This window comes from Hyperoodon ampullatus (assembly GCF_949752795.1).
Source record: "Hyperoodon ampullatus genome assembly, chromosome: 9".
Taxonomy (NCBI): Eukaryota; Metazoa; Chordata; class Mammalia; order Artiodactyla; family Ziphiidae; genus Hyperoodon; species Hyperoodon ampullatus.
This window is the reverse complement of record NC_136922.1, coordinates 103,923,131-103,936,744: the sequence shown is the minus strand read 5'-3', so window position 1 is coordinate 103,936,744 and position 13,614 is coordinate 103,923,131. Positions and strand designations below refer to the sequence as shown.

At 40.5% G+C, this 13,614-nt stretch overlaps 1 protein-coding gene and 1 pseudogene across 2 annotated transcripts in view; one reads left to right on the top strand and one right to left on the bottom strand.

Annotated features, from left to right (window-relative positions):
- The window catches only part of KMT2C (lysine methyltransferase 2C), a gene marked incomplete at both ends in the record, with an annotated part of 286,382 nt that overhangs the window by 31,451 nt on the left and 241,317 nt on the right, over positions 1–13,614 (top strand). The gene's annotated exons all lie outside the window — the stretch shown is intronic.
- On the bottom strand, positions 11,545–12,619 carry LOC307057701 (hsc70-interacting protein-like; annotated as a pseudogene). Its single transcript has one exon. The product of its transcript is annotated as a hsc70-interacting protein-like (transcript).

Genomic DNA, 13,614 nt, shown 5'->3' with positions numbered 1-13,614 from the left:
CTGGTAATCTGCTAGAATTTAATTAGATCAGAAGAAGAGAAAAAAAACCCAACTATTTTGTATCTAATGTGTTTTAGAGAACTTGTTTCAAGCTGAGAGAAAAACAGTTTGATGAATTTAAATACATGTTCCCTTTTTGTTAAGTAAAAATATGATAGTATAGGTTTAATTTCATTATGTTACAATTGAACTCATATTTAGACTTCTATTTATTCTGAGATATTTAATACTTAAAATACTTACGTGTAATATTTAATATATTTAACCTCAGCTGGCATTAGTTATATATCTTTTTTTCTTGTAAAATCTTGTAGTATATGTTAAGTATGATAAACTCTCTCTTCTGGAATAATTTGTATTATATATTGAAGCTGCAGCAGTGCCTGATTTCTAAGTAGAATTTTCTTTTTCTTTTTTTAAACCTAAGGCATAAAATCCTGCCTGGCTACTTTTCTAAAAGTAAAGTTAAGTGATAGTGAAATATATGTTTTATTTTCTGTAAGGCCCATTGAATTGGAAACAATGTATTTTAACAAGTGTTTAAATTTGAATTTTAACTATTTCATAGTGTATATTTCAGAATAAACAGTTGCTGTTTCCAATGTAAAATGTTATATTTATTATAAACTTACGATTGTTCTAGTTGTATAGTTTATGCACATGTTTTTTAAAAATATTTATTTATATATATATATTTTTAAATTTTTGGCTGCGTTGGGTCTTCGTTGCTGCACGCGGGCTTTCTCTAGTTGCTGTGAGAGGGGGCTACTCTTCGTTGCAGTGTGGTGGCTTCTCTTGTTGCGGTGCATGGGCTCTAGGCAGCACGAGCTTCAGTAGTTGCAGCACGTGGTCTCAGTAGTTGTGGCTCGCAGGCTCCAGAGCGCAGGCTCAGTAGTTGTGCATGGGTTTAGTTGCTCCGTGGCATGTCGGATCTTCCCAGACCAGGGCTCGAACCCGTGTCCCCTGCATTGGCAGGTGGATTTTTAACCACTGCACCACCAGGGAAGTCCTGCACATATATATATATATTTTTTTTCTTTCTTTTTTTAACATCTTTATTGGAGTATAATTGCTTTACAATGGTGTGTTAGTTTCTGCTTTATAACAAAGTGAATCAGTTATACATATACATATGTTCCCACATCTCTTCCCTCTTCTGTCTCCCTCCCTCCCACCCTCCCTATCCCACCCCTCTAGGTGGTCACAAAGCACCGAGCTGATCTCCCTGTGCTATGCGGCTGCTTCCCACTAGCTATCTATTTTACATTTGGTAGTGTATATATATCCACTGCACATATGTTTTTAACATCTAGACCTATATGCAAAATGTAAAATAAATACAAGACTAATGTCATATAGCCAAGTCCTTTCTAAAGTACCTAATGCCTTATTAAAGAACACTGAACCATTTTTTCTTTGCTTCATTTTAATGATAACAAAAATGTAATTTCTCTGAAGTGTCAAATTATGCAATAGCTTCCTATATTTTGATTTGAGAGGGGTTTAGTAAATTATTTTTAAATGTTTCTTAGCTTCTGTATTTCACGGATAGTGGAAAAGTGTCTGTGACTTAGCTGAACGATGATGTGGGACGCGCTCACCTTGTTCATCACAGCCATTTGGCTCTCAGTGGTGAAGTGGAACGTGAACTGTTGTTCCTGCAAACAAGTGCGTTCATTTATGCTGTTTAACTGGGACTGATGACACTCTGCTGTGAAAGAAAAGTGTGGTCGTCATGTGGAAGCTTCCCCACAGTGTACCTTGTGTTTTGAAGACGTTAATCCCAGTTTGTTTTTAGATGTTTTTAAAAAAGCTGTTTCTTGAGTAGAATATTGTTAAACAAATGGTAAACACCATAAACTGTAATGCTGTAGCATTCCCCTTCAGCTGCCTTCTCCCTACAAAAAAGAAGCCACCACCTCTAAGAACAGTAAAAAGAGAAAAACAGAACAAAACAAAAACCCCCAGAAAACAAAAGCCTTTTTTAATGTGGGAAAACTAATGTCTTATTTAACATTTTCCTATAGCCATTTTTTTTTTTTTTTTTTTTTTTTTTTTTTTTTTTTTTGGTTTTTTCTTTTGGTGGTACGTGGGCCTCTCATTGTTGTGGCCTCTCCCGTTGCGGAGCACAGACTCCGGACGCGCAGGCCCAGCAGCCATGGCCCACGGGCCCAGCCGCTCCGCGGCATGTGGGATCCTCCCGGACCGGGGCACGAACCCGTGTCCCCTGCATCGGCAGGCGGACTCTCAACCACTGCGCCACCAGGGAAGCCCTTGAATAGTAATAAATAATAACTTGGTCCTTTTTTTATCTTGTGTTATGTATAGACTTCAAGAAATACTTTTCCCTTTTCAGGTCTGGCAGATTAAAAATAAATAATGAAATAAACTTTATATTATCTAAAAGTAAAAAGGACAAAGGAAAAGATGGAATGAAAACTGAAGTAAATTTAGGTCTGTTGAATTTGAAATGCTGTTGTGTATACTACGAACACCAATAAAACCTAAAGCAATCTAGAAAAAAAGGTGTTAAAGATACATTTCCATATTTGTGGTAAAATAATTATTAAAATTGAGAAACCGTGGATAAATGCAGATGTTTTGGCTTGGTTGAAGTAATGTAAATTAAATCTGTAGTTACATTTTACTTTGATACGGAGTGATGGTCCAGTAATTTTGATGATAGTAATATATACATCCTGTAACTTGCATTATTAGATTGTCTGTAAATACCTCTAAAGATGGTGGTAAAACTTCAAAAATTATTTAACCTGGCACTCAGGAATATTAGGAAAAAGAAGTTTTATCTATTACATTATAGGGAAAAATGTAGGCAGGATGTGTTATGAATTGTGTTTTCATGAAGAGACCAGTATTCTTTGGTGTTTTTTTCTTAAGTCCATTGAAAAATTTAGAAGTCAGATATCTAGTTGCTTATAATAAAGGTCAGCAACCCTTCCTCACGCCTTAGTGCCACTCTCCAAAGGAAACTTTAAATTATTTGTGTGGTTTTTGTGACTAAATAATAAGCTTATTTTATGATTTATCAATTTTACATTGATTTCTGCTCTTATAGATGAGGATTTGGTTCATTTTTTCTATTTACCCAATAGATGTATCACTTTTAATTTCCCTGTTCTCTTTGCAATTTATGTAATATAATAGCCTTTTTGTTCATGTTAATATAGATTGTCTGTCTTGATTTCCCAGGAGTAAAATTGAAGCTATTACTGCTTCTACTTTTCTTTTCACCTTTCCTTTCCCCTTTATGCCCCTATGTCTGTCATTTCTACTTTGGCATTGTCAAGGTTGAGAACATTTATACTCTGTTTGCCTGTGACTTGGTTTTAACAGTTGGAAATTGATGAATAGTTTCTACATTATTGTGGTGGTATCAGTATTGTTCACAGCAGAGGAAAGGAGAGTACAATTACATTTCCTGTATTGGTTCTTGGCTTTTGAGTCTGTAATTGCCTTTTTTCTTGTCTTATTTGTCATTGTTCTTTCTTCCATGTTACCAGCTTTCCATGCTATTTGTTTTTTTTTTTTTTTTTTTTTTTTTTTTTGCGGTACACGGGCCTCTCACTGTTGTGGCCTCTCCCGTTGGGGAGCGCAGGCTCCGGACGTGCAGGCTCAGCGGCCATGGCTCACGGGCCCAGCCGCTCCGCGGCACGTGGGATCTTCCCGGACTGGGACACGAACCCGTGTCCCCTGCATCGGCAGGCGGACTCTCAACCACTGCACCACCAGGGAAGCCCGGCTGTTTGTTTTTATTGCTGTTATTTTATGTATGTGAGTACTTTTCCCCCTGAGGAAAGACTTCTCCTTCTCTTTTTCCTTATTATGGACTAGATGTTATCTGGACCTGTTACATGTTGTTCTTAGTGCTGGACTCTGCATCAGTGCATTTACACTTCAGCTCTGCTCTTATTGGATCTTTATTCTTTGAGTTACTTCCTTGCTTTAATGCAGTACATCCCTCACAGAAATTTCTAGAAAGAATATGTGGAAGATACAGTTTTGAATCCTGGCATATCTGAAAAAGTCTTCATTAACCCTTACAGTTGACTGGTGTTATTTTTATTCGAGCCAAACTAAGTTGAAAATTATATTCCGTCAAAGTTTTGAATGCATTGCTCCAATGTCTTTTAGTATCCATTGTTGTTGTTGAGGAGAAGTCTGATACAGTGTGTTTCTTGTTCCATTGTAGGTGATGTGTTTTATCTTCCTCTGTGGCAGCTCCTTAGAGCTTTCTTTCTGTCCTTTTTAAATAGAAATTTCTCAAAGATGTTTAGAGGTGGTTCTTTTCCATTATTATTAAACTAAAGACTCATTTTTTTTAGTTCTTGGGAAATTCTCCTATTATTGCTCTAATTCTCTTTATAACTCCTTTTAGTTGGTTATTGGGCTTTATGTATTCATGCCCACTCCCCCACCCCCATTTTTTTGTCCTTTTGTTTTTCTGGGCATTTCCTCTATTTTATTCTAAGACTCTGTAATTTTACTTTAGCAGTCATACTTTAAATTTTCAAGAATTCCACCCCCCCACACCCAGCATTCTTTTTCCATTTTATGGATTCATAATCTTGAATCTCTTTGAAAATGTTAATAGAGTTTTTTTTAAAAGTCATCACCCTTCCTCTTATCTGTTTGCTCTAGGGTAATTGTTGTTTATCTTGGTCTCATTTATGTTGTAGGGTTTTTAATCAGACATCTGCTGATCCTTGTCACTCATATTTAATACCTAGTAGAAGGGCTCATGGTGAGTTCTTGGTGGGAATTAATGATTAGCTTGAAGTTGATAACCCTTTGTATTCTGACATTTAGGAGTGCATTGTTTTACCCCAGCGTGCCAACCCTCCCCCCTACTCTTTTCACCAGTTCCCTTCCCCAGACAATGATTTTTGTTTTTAAGAAAAGATCTCTCCATTTTATTTTATTTTTTAAATGATAATTCTTTTCCTTAAAAATTTTTTTAATACTATTTCAGTGATCTTTTATTGAAAGGAGATAATGTGTGTATGTTTGATCTGCTATTTGAACCAAGAGATTCTCCTTCAGCTTTTAAGCTGGACTAGACCAAAGCTAATATTCACATGTGTATTTTATCCAGTGTTTCAGAATGTGTTAGGTTGTAGAAATATAATGGGAGCTTTAGGTTGTATATGTGTTCTGGGTGTTTAGAAAAGAGAGTAGTCACTTTGTGTGTTGGGCCTTTTACAGCAGGTGGAGGAATAGGAAAACTGTCACAAAAAAGTTATGAATATGATACCTGCTGGTGAAAATATTCAGATAGCTCAGGAGAGTATAGTTAATTAAATAGTGTAAGGCCTTTTTCCACTCTGTTCTGCCCTGTATTTCAGAGAGAATCACTGTGAACTCTATCTTGTATCTTTCTTGACTCTTGCTATGCATATATGTTTTCTATTTTTACATAATGTGCTTACATTCATTTTCACACAGATGGGATCATTTTATATGTATTTAAAAAATTTTATTTATTTGGCTGTGCCAGGTCTTAGTTGCAGCATGCGGGATCTTCGTTGCTGCATGTGGGATCTTTAATTGCTGGCTGTGGGATCTAGTTCCCTGGATTGAACCCGGGCCCCCTGCATTGGGAGCACAGAGTCTTAACCACTGCAGCACCAGGGAAGTCCCCTCATTTTATATGTGTTGCTTTGTGATTTTTTTTTGTCACTTAGTTTATCTTGAACATTTTTCTGTTTTAGCATATATACATCAATATCATTCTTTCCAAAAACTGCCTAATATTCATCCAGCTGATGCAAATTGAGGGCTTTGCTTACGCCAAGGAGTGTTCAGGAGTGTTCTAGATTCTGGGGATTCAGTGGTGCACAGCGGAGATCAAGCCCTTTCTTTCACTGGACAAATACTTCAGTAGTGAGAGGAACAAAATAAATGTATTCCTTATCATTAATTTGAGACAGTGAGAGGTACCATAAAGAAAAGAAAACTGTGGTAATGGTATTGAGAGTGTCTGTTAATGGTTCTGAGAGACAGTAATGCGTGTAGTGAGGTTGTCGGGAAGGTCTCGTTGAAGTGGTGATATTGAAATAGACCTGGGTGAAGTGGAGGCAGTTATGAGAAAATTCAGAAGAACACGGTGCATTGTGAAGCCCCCAAAACAAGAATGAGTGTGTGATGCTCAAGGGACCCTCCTACCTCTCAAAATAAAAGGCTGGTGTTACCGGACATTCAGGAGAGCTTACGAGATAGCCTCTGAGAGGCAGGCAGGAGCCTGATCACGTGATGCCCTGCATGCTAAGGGCAGGATCATGGTAAGGGGCAGGAATTTTATTCTCAGCGCAGTGGAAGCCATTGGAGGGTTTTAAACCAACAAAGCTATTGAAGTAATCTTGGCAGGTATGGCTTAGAGCAGGCTTGTGACAGAGGAGAAAGGTGATTAGGTTTTATGTGTTTTGAAAGCTACTATGATAAGGTCTGCTAAACGATTTGATGAGGGGAGTATGAGAAAAAGGAGTAAAGCTGTTGTCTAGATTTTTGGCTTCGGCAGCTTGGGTGGACAGTAGCGTCAGTTAGATTATTAGAGAGCCTAGTGGAAAAATGGGTTCATAAACTAGATTGGAGTACCCTAATGTATTTAACCATTCCCTTATTGATGGTCATTTAGTTGATTTCCAATTTTATTGTTATCTTTGTAGTGAACATCCTTGTGCTTGTATGGATTTACTTGTTGGCATATTTTAGACGGTAAATTCCTAGATGTAGAGATGTCTTATTAAAGAGTACTTGTGTTTCAGGTTTTGATAGCTACTGGCCGATTGCCCTCCACAAATGGAGTATTGACTTAGACTCCCACGCAGAGTATGTGTCTGTCCCCCACCCTGCATCCTTGCCAGCAACATATGCTGGGTGGGGCTGGGGTTGGGGGATAGGGCATACAGTTCTGAAAATGGGGATTGTAGTTCTAATAGAATTTTTCTTTACTAAGTCACCTAAGTACTCTGTTCCCAGAATGAAAATCAGCCCACATCCTTTTCTTGTTTGTATCTCTGAAGTCATAACATGTCTCTGGCCATAGTTTCTTCCAGCTACCAGTCATATAGTTGTTGGTCAGTCCTTCTAACTTCAGTGACATTTATGAAGCCTTTCATCATAATTATGATAATAATGATGAACATAAAGACTGTTCATTGTTTAATGTATCCTATCCTAAATGTGTCACATGTGCTGTATTAATCTGTTTAGTCATTACCAACAATCTAAAAGTAAATACTGTTATATTTCCAGTGTTTTCAGTGGAGAAAACTGAGACAAAGGACTTCTACCAATCTTTGACTGTCTTTTCATTTTTATCTTCTTTTTCTGTTAGAGTGTTTCTTTCTGATAAATTTGGCACTGTCACTTGAATACCTTTTTTCAGTCATTATGGGTCAAAACACAAACAAAATAAGTGGCAGAAAGAGAGGCATAGGTGGAGTCAATGTGTTGCAGAACACATTCAGTTTGGGAGAAAGCTCTCCTTGTTGGGTTCTGGTGGTCAAACTGCCTAGGTTCAAATTCTAGCCTTATAATTAAGTAGTTACTTAATTTGGGGCTGATCATTGGTCTTTCTCATAGCTCAGTTTCATCAACTTTAAAATGGAATAACAGGAATTCAGTGGTGGTGCAGTGGTTAAGAATCCGCCTAACAATGCAGGGGACGTGGGTTCAAGCCCTGGTCTGGGAAGATCCCACATGCCATGGAGCAACTAAGCCCGTGTGCCACAGCTACTGAGCCTGTGCTCTAGAGCCCGAGAACCGCAAGTACTGAAGCCTGCGTGCCACAGCCACTGAAGCCCACGTGCCTAGAGCCCACGCTCCGCAACAAGAGAAGCCACTGCAATGAGAAGCCCGCGCACCACAACAAAGAGTAGCCCCCACTTGCCGCAACTAGAGAAAGCCTGTGCGCAGCAATGAGGACCCAACGCAGCAAATAAATAAGTAAATAAATAAATATATAAAAACCTGGAATAACAATAGTACATATTTTGTAGGGTTGTAGTGGGCAATAAATAACGCCCGTAAAAGTGGATAGCACATGGCCAGGGCAGAGTAAGTACTTCATCAGAGTTAACTCTTTTTTATTTTATTTTATTTTATTTTTTTGTGGTACGCGGGCCTCTCACTGTTGTGGCCTCTCCCGTTGCGGAGCACAGGCTCCGGACGCGTAGGCTCAGTGGCCATGGCTCACGGGCCCAGCCGCTCCGCGGCACGTGGGATCTTCCCGGACCACGGCTCGAACCTGTGTCCCCTGCATCGGCAGGCGGACTCTCAACCACTGCGCCACCAGGGAAGCCCAGAGTTAACTCTTATATTTACACTACTGGTCAGGAGTGAACAGTCTGTCTAACATTCAGAGCATGGGGAAAAAATACAGGCAATGGAATATCACACTCTTATGAATTGTATGTTCATGTGTAAAGTTAAAGAAATAGTAAATACCACTAGTGTTTTTAGTGAATTGGGATATACATGTATTAAGCTTTTATGTTTCTGCTGGGGTGACATATTATTCCATGTTTATTTTAATTTGCATGTCTTATGATTGAGTTAAATTGAGTGTATTTGCCACTAGCATTTCTTTTTTTTGTAAATCGCCTACCTATGCCCTGTACCAGGTACCTTTTGACTTCAAATAACAAAAACCTTAATTTAAAATGGCTGAAATGAGTCAGATTTCACTTCATATGACCAGAGTCCCGGTGTATTTCAGTAGCCTAATGAAATTATCAAGGACACAGATGCTGTCCCCTTTCCTGCTTTTTAAAACTTCAGCTTGGGAGGAATCAGGCTCCCTGACTTCAGACTATACCACGAAGCTACAGTAATCAAGAGGTATGGTACTGGCACAAAAACAGAAATATAGATCAATGCAACAGGATAGAAAGCCCAGAGATAAACCCACACACACAGAGTCACCTTATCTTTGACAGAGGAGGCAAGGATATACAATGGAGAAAAGACAGCCTCTTCAATAAGTGGTGCTGGGAAAACTGGACAACTATATGTAAAAGAATGAAATTAGAACACTCCCTAACACCATAACAAAAATAAACTCAAAATGGATTAAAGACCTAAATATAAGGCCAGACACTGTATAACTCTTACAGGAAAACATAGGAAGAACACTCTATGACATAAATCACAGCAAGATCCTTTTTGACCCACCTCCTACAGAAATGGAAATAAAAACAAAAATAAACAAATGGGACCTAATGAAACTTCAAAGCTTTTGCACAGCAAAGGAAACCATAAACAAGATGAAAAGATAACCCTCAGAGTGGGAGCAAATATTTGCAAATGAAGCAACTGACAAAGGATTAATCTCCAAAATATACAAGCAGCTCAATATTAAAAAAACAAACAACCCAGTCCAAAAATGGGCAGAAGATCTAAGTAGACATTTCTACCAAGAAGATATACAGAGGGCCAACAAACACAGGATGCTCAACATCACTAATCATTAGAGAAATGAAAATCAAAACTACAGTGAGGGGGGCTTCCCTGGTGGCACAGTGGTTGAGAGTCCGCCTGCCGATGCAGGGCACACGGGTTCGTGCCCCTGTCTGGGAGGATCCTACATGCCACGGGGTGGGTGGGCCCGTGAGCCGTGTCCACTTAGCCTGTGCATCCGGAGCCTGTGCTCCGCAACAGGAGAGGCCACAGCAGTGAGAGGCCCACGTACCGCAAAAAAAAAAAAAAAAAAAAAAAAAACTACAATGAGGTATCACCTCATACCGGTCAGAATGGCCATCATCAAAAAAATCTATAAACAATAAATGCTGGAGAGGGTGTGGAGAAAAGGGAACCCTGTTGCACTGTTGGTGGGAATGTAAATTGATACAGCCACTCTGGAGCACAGTATGGAGGTTCCTTAAAAAACTAAAAATAGAATTACCATACGACCCAGCAATCCCACTACTGGGCATATATCCTGAGAAAACCATAGTTCGAAAAGAGGTCACGTACCACAGTGTTCATTGCAGCACTATTTACAACAGCCAGGACATGGAAGCAACCTAAGTTTCCATCAACAGATGAATGGATAAAGAAGATGTGGCACATATATATAATGGAATATTACTCAGCCATACAAAGAAACGAAATTGAGTTATTTGTAGTGAGGTGGATGGACCTAGAGTCTGTCATACAGAGTGAAGTAAGTCAGAAAGAGAAAAACAAATACCATATGCTAACACATACATATGGCATGTTAAAAAAAAAAGGTTCTGAAGAACCTAGGGGCAGGACAGGAATAAAGATGCAGATGCAGAGAATGGACTTGAGGACACAGGGAGGGGGAAGGGTAAGCTGGGGTGAAGTGAGAAAGTGGCATGGACATATACACACTACCAAATGTAAAATAGATAGCTAGTGGGAAGCAGCTGCATAGCACAGGGAGATCAGCTCAGTGCTTTGTGACCACCTAGAGGGGTGGGATAGGGAGGGTGGGAGGGAGACGCAAGAGGGAGGAGATATGGGGATATATGTATGTGTATAGCTGATTCACGTTGTTATAAAGCAGAAACTAACACACATTGTAAAGCAATTATACCTCAATAAAGTTAAAAAAAATCTTCAGCTTGTTGTTGAATTCACTTCAATAATTATTGAGCACCTTAAATTTACCAGGCAGTAGTCTGTAGCTATGGGAAATAACAGCAGTGAGCAAAACAGGCCATGTTCACTGCCCTCCGAAAGCTCACAGTTTGGTGGGGGTAGGGGAGGAGGCGAACAAGGAGGTAGAATGTTCGGTAAGAAGATGTTCAGTGTTTTTTTTTAATGTGGAAATATGAAACATTTATTTTAGATATCAGAGAAGAACAGAGCTAAGTACTCCAGTGTTACTGCAGCAGTATAAAAATCATGCCTTCACCACAGCGTAAGATTTAAATGCATCTGCGTAAGGGTACACATGTAAAATGTAGTAAGATTGCTGCTGCCCTGCCAGGTACTTCCAGTCCCTACCCAGGTCCTACTGCAATACTGGTGGTCCCAATAGTTTCATGGAAGCAAATCATTAAAAAAAAATAATAATAAAGCAATTAAAAAGACAAATCAGAATGCTTCAGTGACCATATATCCAACTCAAACTTTATCTACTTAAATGATCTTCCCACTAATAAATCTTTATTTCACTCAAACTTGAACAATAAACCTTCCATACTGAAGTATCTTCCTTGCCTAATTAATCCAAAGGAAAAAACCAAAATGATTAGTAAAGAAAAATGTAGGGATTAACACACCCTTTTAATTGGTTTTAAATACTTTTAAGGTTTAAAAATTGTTTAAAGTTTTTAATTTCTAGTAAGAAAACATTATCTGAATGAATACCCTAATGGCAAACCACTGTAAAAATGTTTCAGCTGCATTTGGGGCAGAGGGGTAGGGATTATCTTCAAAGCACCCTAGCTTTCTTCATGAGAAGGTCAGAGGTACACTGGTTTGTATTATTGCGACATCCATCAGGTGATCTAAGTTGCTTTTCCTTCAGCAGGGGCTTTATTTGTCAGAAGGGCCTTATGCTTGACCTCCAAATTTGGCCGACAATTTACTGATGAGATTCATAACCTTTGAGTTGCTCTGATATTTGCCGGGTTCTGAGCCACATCCTGGAAGGCCACCATAACTTCTGGATCCTGCATGGCTGCGAGAACCTCTGGATCACTAAGAATTTCATTGAGCCCAGGCATTCCTGCCATTCCAGGCATGCCTCCTCCCCTTGCAGGCATTCTGCCTGGAAAGCCACCTGGAAAAGAGCCACACTGAGCCCCTGATTGTCATCTGGCTTCTTCCGCCCTCGGTGCTCTCTCATGTTCTTCGCGAGCCTTCTTGACCCTTTGTGTTCTTTCTTTGATCTCTCGCTCTTCACGTTTTTGCTCATACTTTCTCCGATGTTCAGCAATTTTCTGGGCCCTTGGTTGAACTTCTTTCAGCATCACACTAGCATCTTCATCATAATCCAGCTTACAGGCAAGGGCTAGATCATGGGCAGCTTCTTCCCAATGGCCCAAAAGTCTGTATGCTTTCCCTTGCCACTTGTATGGCTGAGCAGAATCAGGATTTATTTCAGTAGCTCTGTCACAGTCTCCGATGGCAGCATTTGCCTTCTGTAATTTGATGAAGATGCTTGCTCTTTTCCCATACAGAATGGCCAAACAAGGATTTAGCTTGATGGCATCTGTGACCAAGTCAGTGGCTTTCTGTACTTCACCATCGTTTAGGGCATCAGCGGCAGCTACTTTTTTTATCATTTGCCTGATCCGTCATCTCCTCAGTTACTTCTACACTTTCATCTCCCATTTCTTGAGGGGCATCACTGTCTGGTTCAGTCACACCTTCATTGTCAATTTCTAGATCACTTTCCTCACTTGATGGTTCCTCTGTCTTTATGTTTTCCTCCACCTTCTTACTATCTTTCTCCTTCCTTGGTATTTTCTTCCAATTTAGTTTTATGAGTAGCAGGTGATATTTTACCCCCCATGCTCTCCACCCACTCCCGCCGGAAGCGCATTTCCTCGGTGTGCAGAACGCTCGGGTCCTGCTTGCACATTTTCATGAAGGCTTGAAGCTCACTCACTTTGCGGGCGTCCATGGTCTGGAGGCGGCGGGCGCGGCGAGGCTGCGGCCTGGTTCCAGGCCCAATGTTAAGTGTTATGGAGAAAAATAAAGCAACGCAGGGGGAAGGGCGAGGCTGAGTCGGGTTATTTCAATGACGTGATCAGGGAAGGCTTCAATGCAGTGACCTTTGATGGAGTCTCAGAGGTAGTAAGAGTGCAAGGTCAAGAGGTGCGGTGGAAGAGCATTTCAGACAGAGGGCCTCTCCCGGAGCACACAGGCCCGGGGCACGAGTGAGCTGGCGCCTTCAAAGACCTGGAAGGAGAGCTGGGGCGGGTGGCAGAGCGGAGTGATGGCTGGCAGAGGGGGAGCAGGAAGTCAGAGCGTGCAGGGCCTTGTAGACCATTGTGAGGGCTTTTGGCTTTTATTCCGGGTGAGATGAGATACCTTTGGGGGCTTTTGAGCAGAGGGCTGACCTTATCTGACTAACACTTTGAAAGGTTCATGCTGGCTGCTGTGTTGAGACTAGGATGAAGGGGATAAAGGCTGAAGCAGGCATGGTAGTTAACGAAAATATTGCAAGCAGCCAGGTGAGAGATATTTTGGAAAAAGATAGACGTCAGAGAAGTGATTCTGTATATATTTTGAAGGTAGAGCTGAAAGGATCTGTGGAGGAGTTGGGTGTGAGATGTGAGAAGAAGAGAGGGGTGATGTTCACGTTTCTGGTAGTCCATGTGACCAGCGCCGTAAAGATGTGGTCTATCTCTTCGTGTATGTCTAGTTTATTTGGAACGAAAACCTTTCCTGGATGCTCTCAGCAGATTTCCCCTTGGATCCTTTTGGCTGTGATTGGTCATGTATTCCTGTTGTAGGTCCAGGTGAGGCCAGGAAAGCCAACATCTGTTCCTCTGAGGCCTTATAATGGGAGGTGGCCTCTGACAGCAAGAACAGGTTGATGGGGGCGGGGGGTGGAGTGGCTGCTGGTTGGGTAACAGTAGTGGCTTCCGTATGTCACTGCCCACTTTTCTGTTG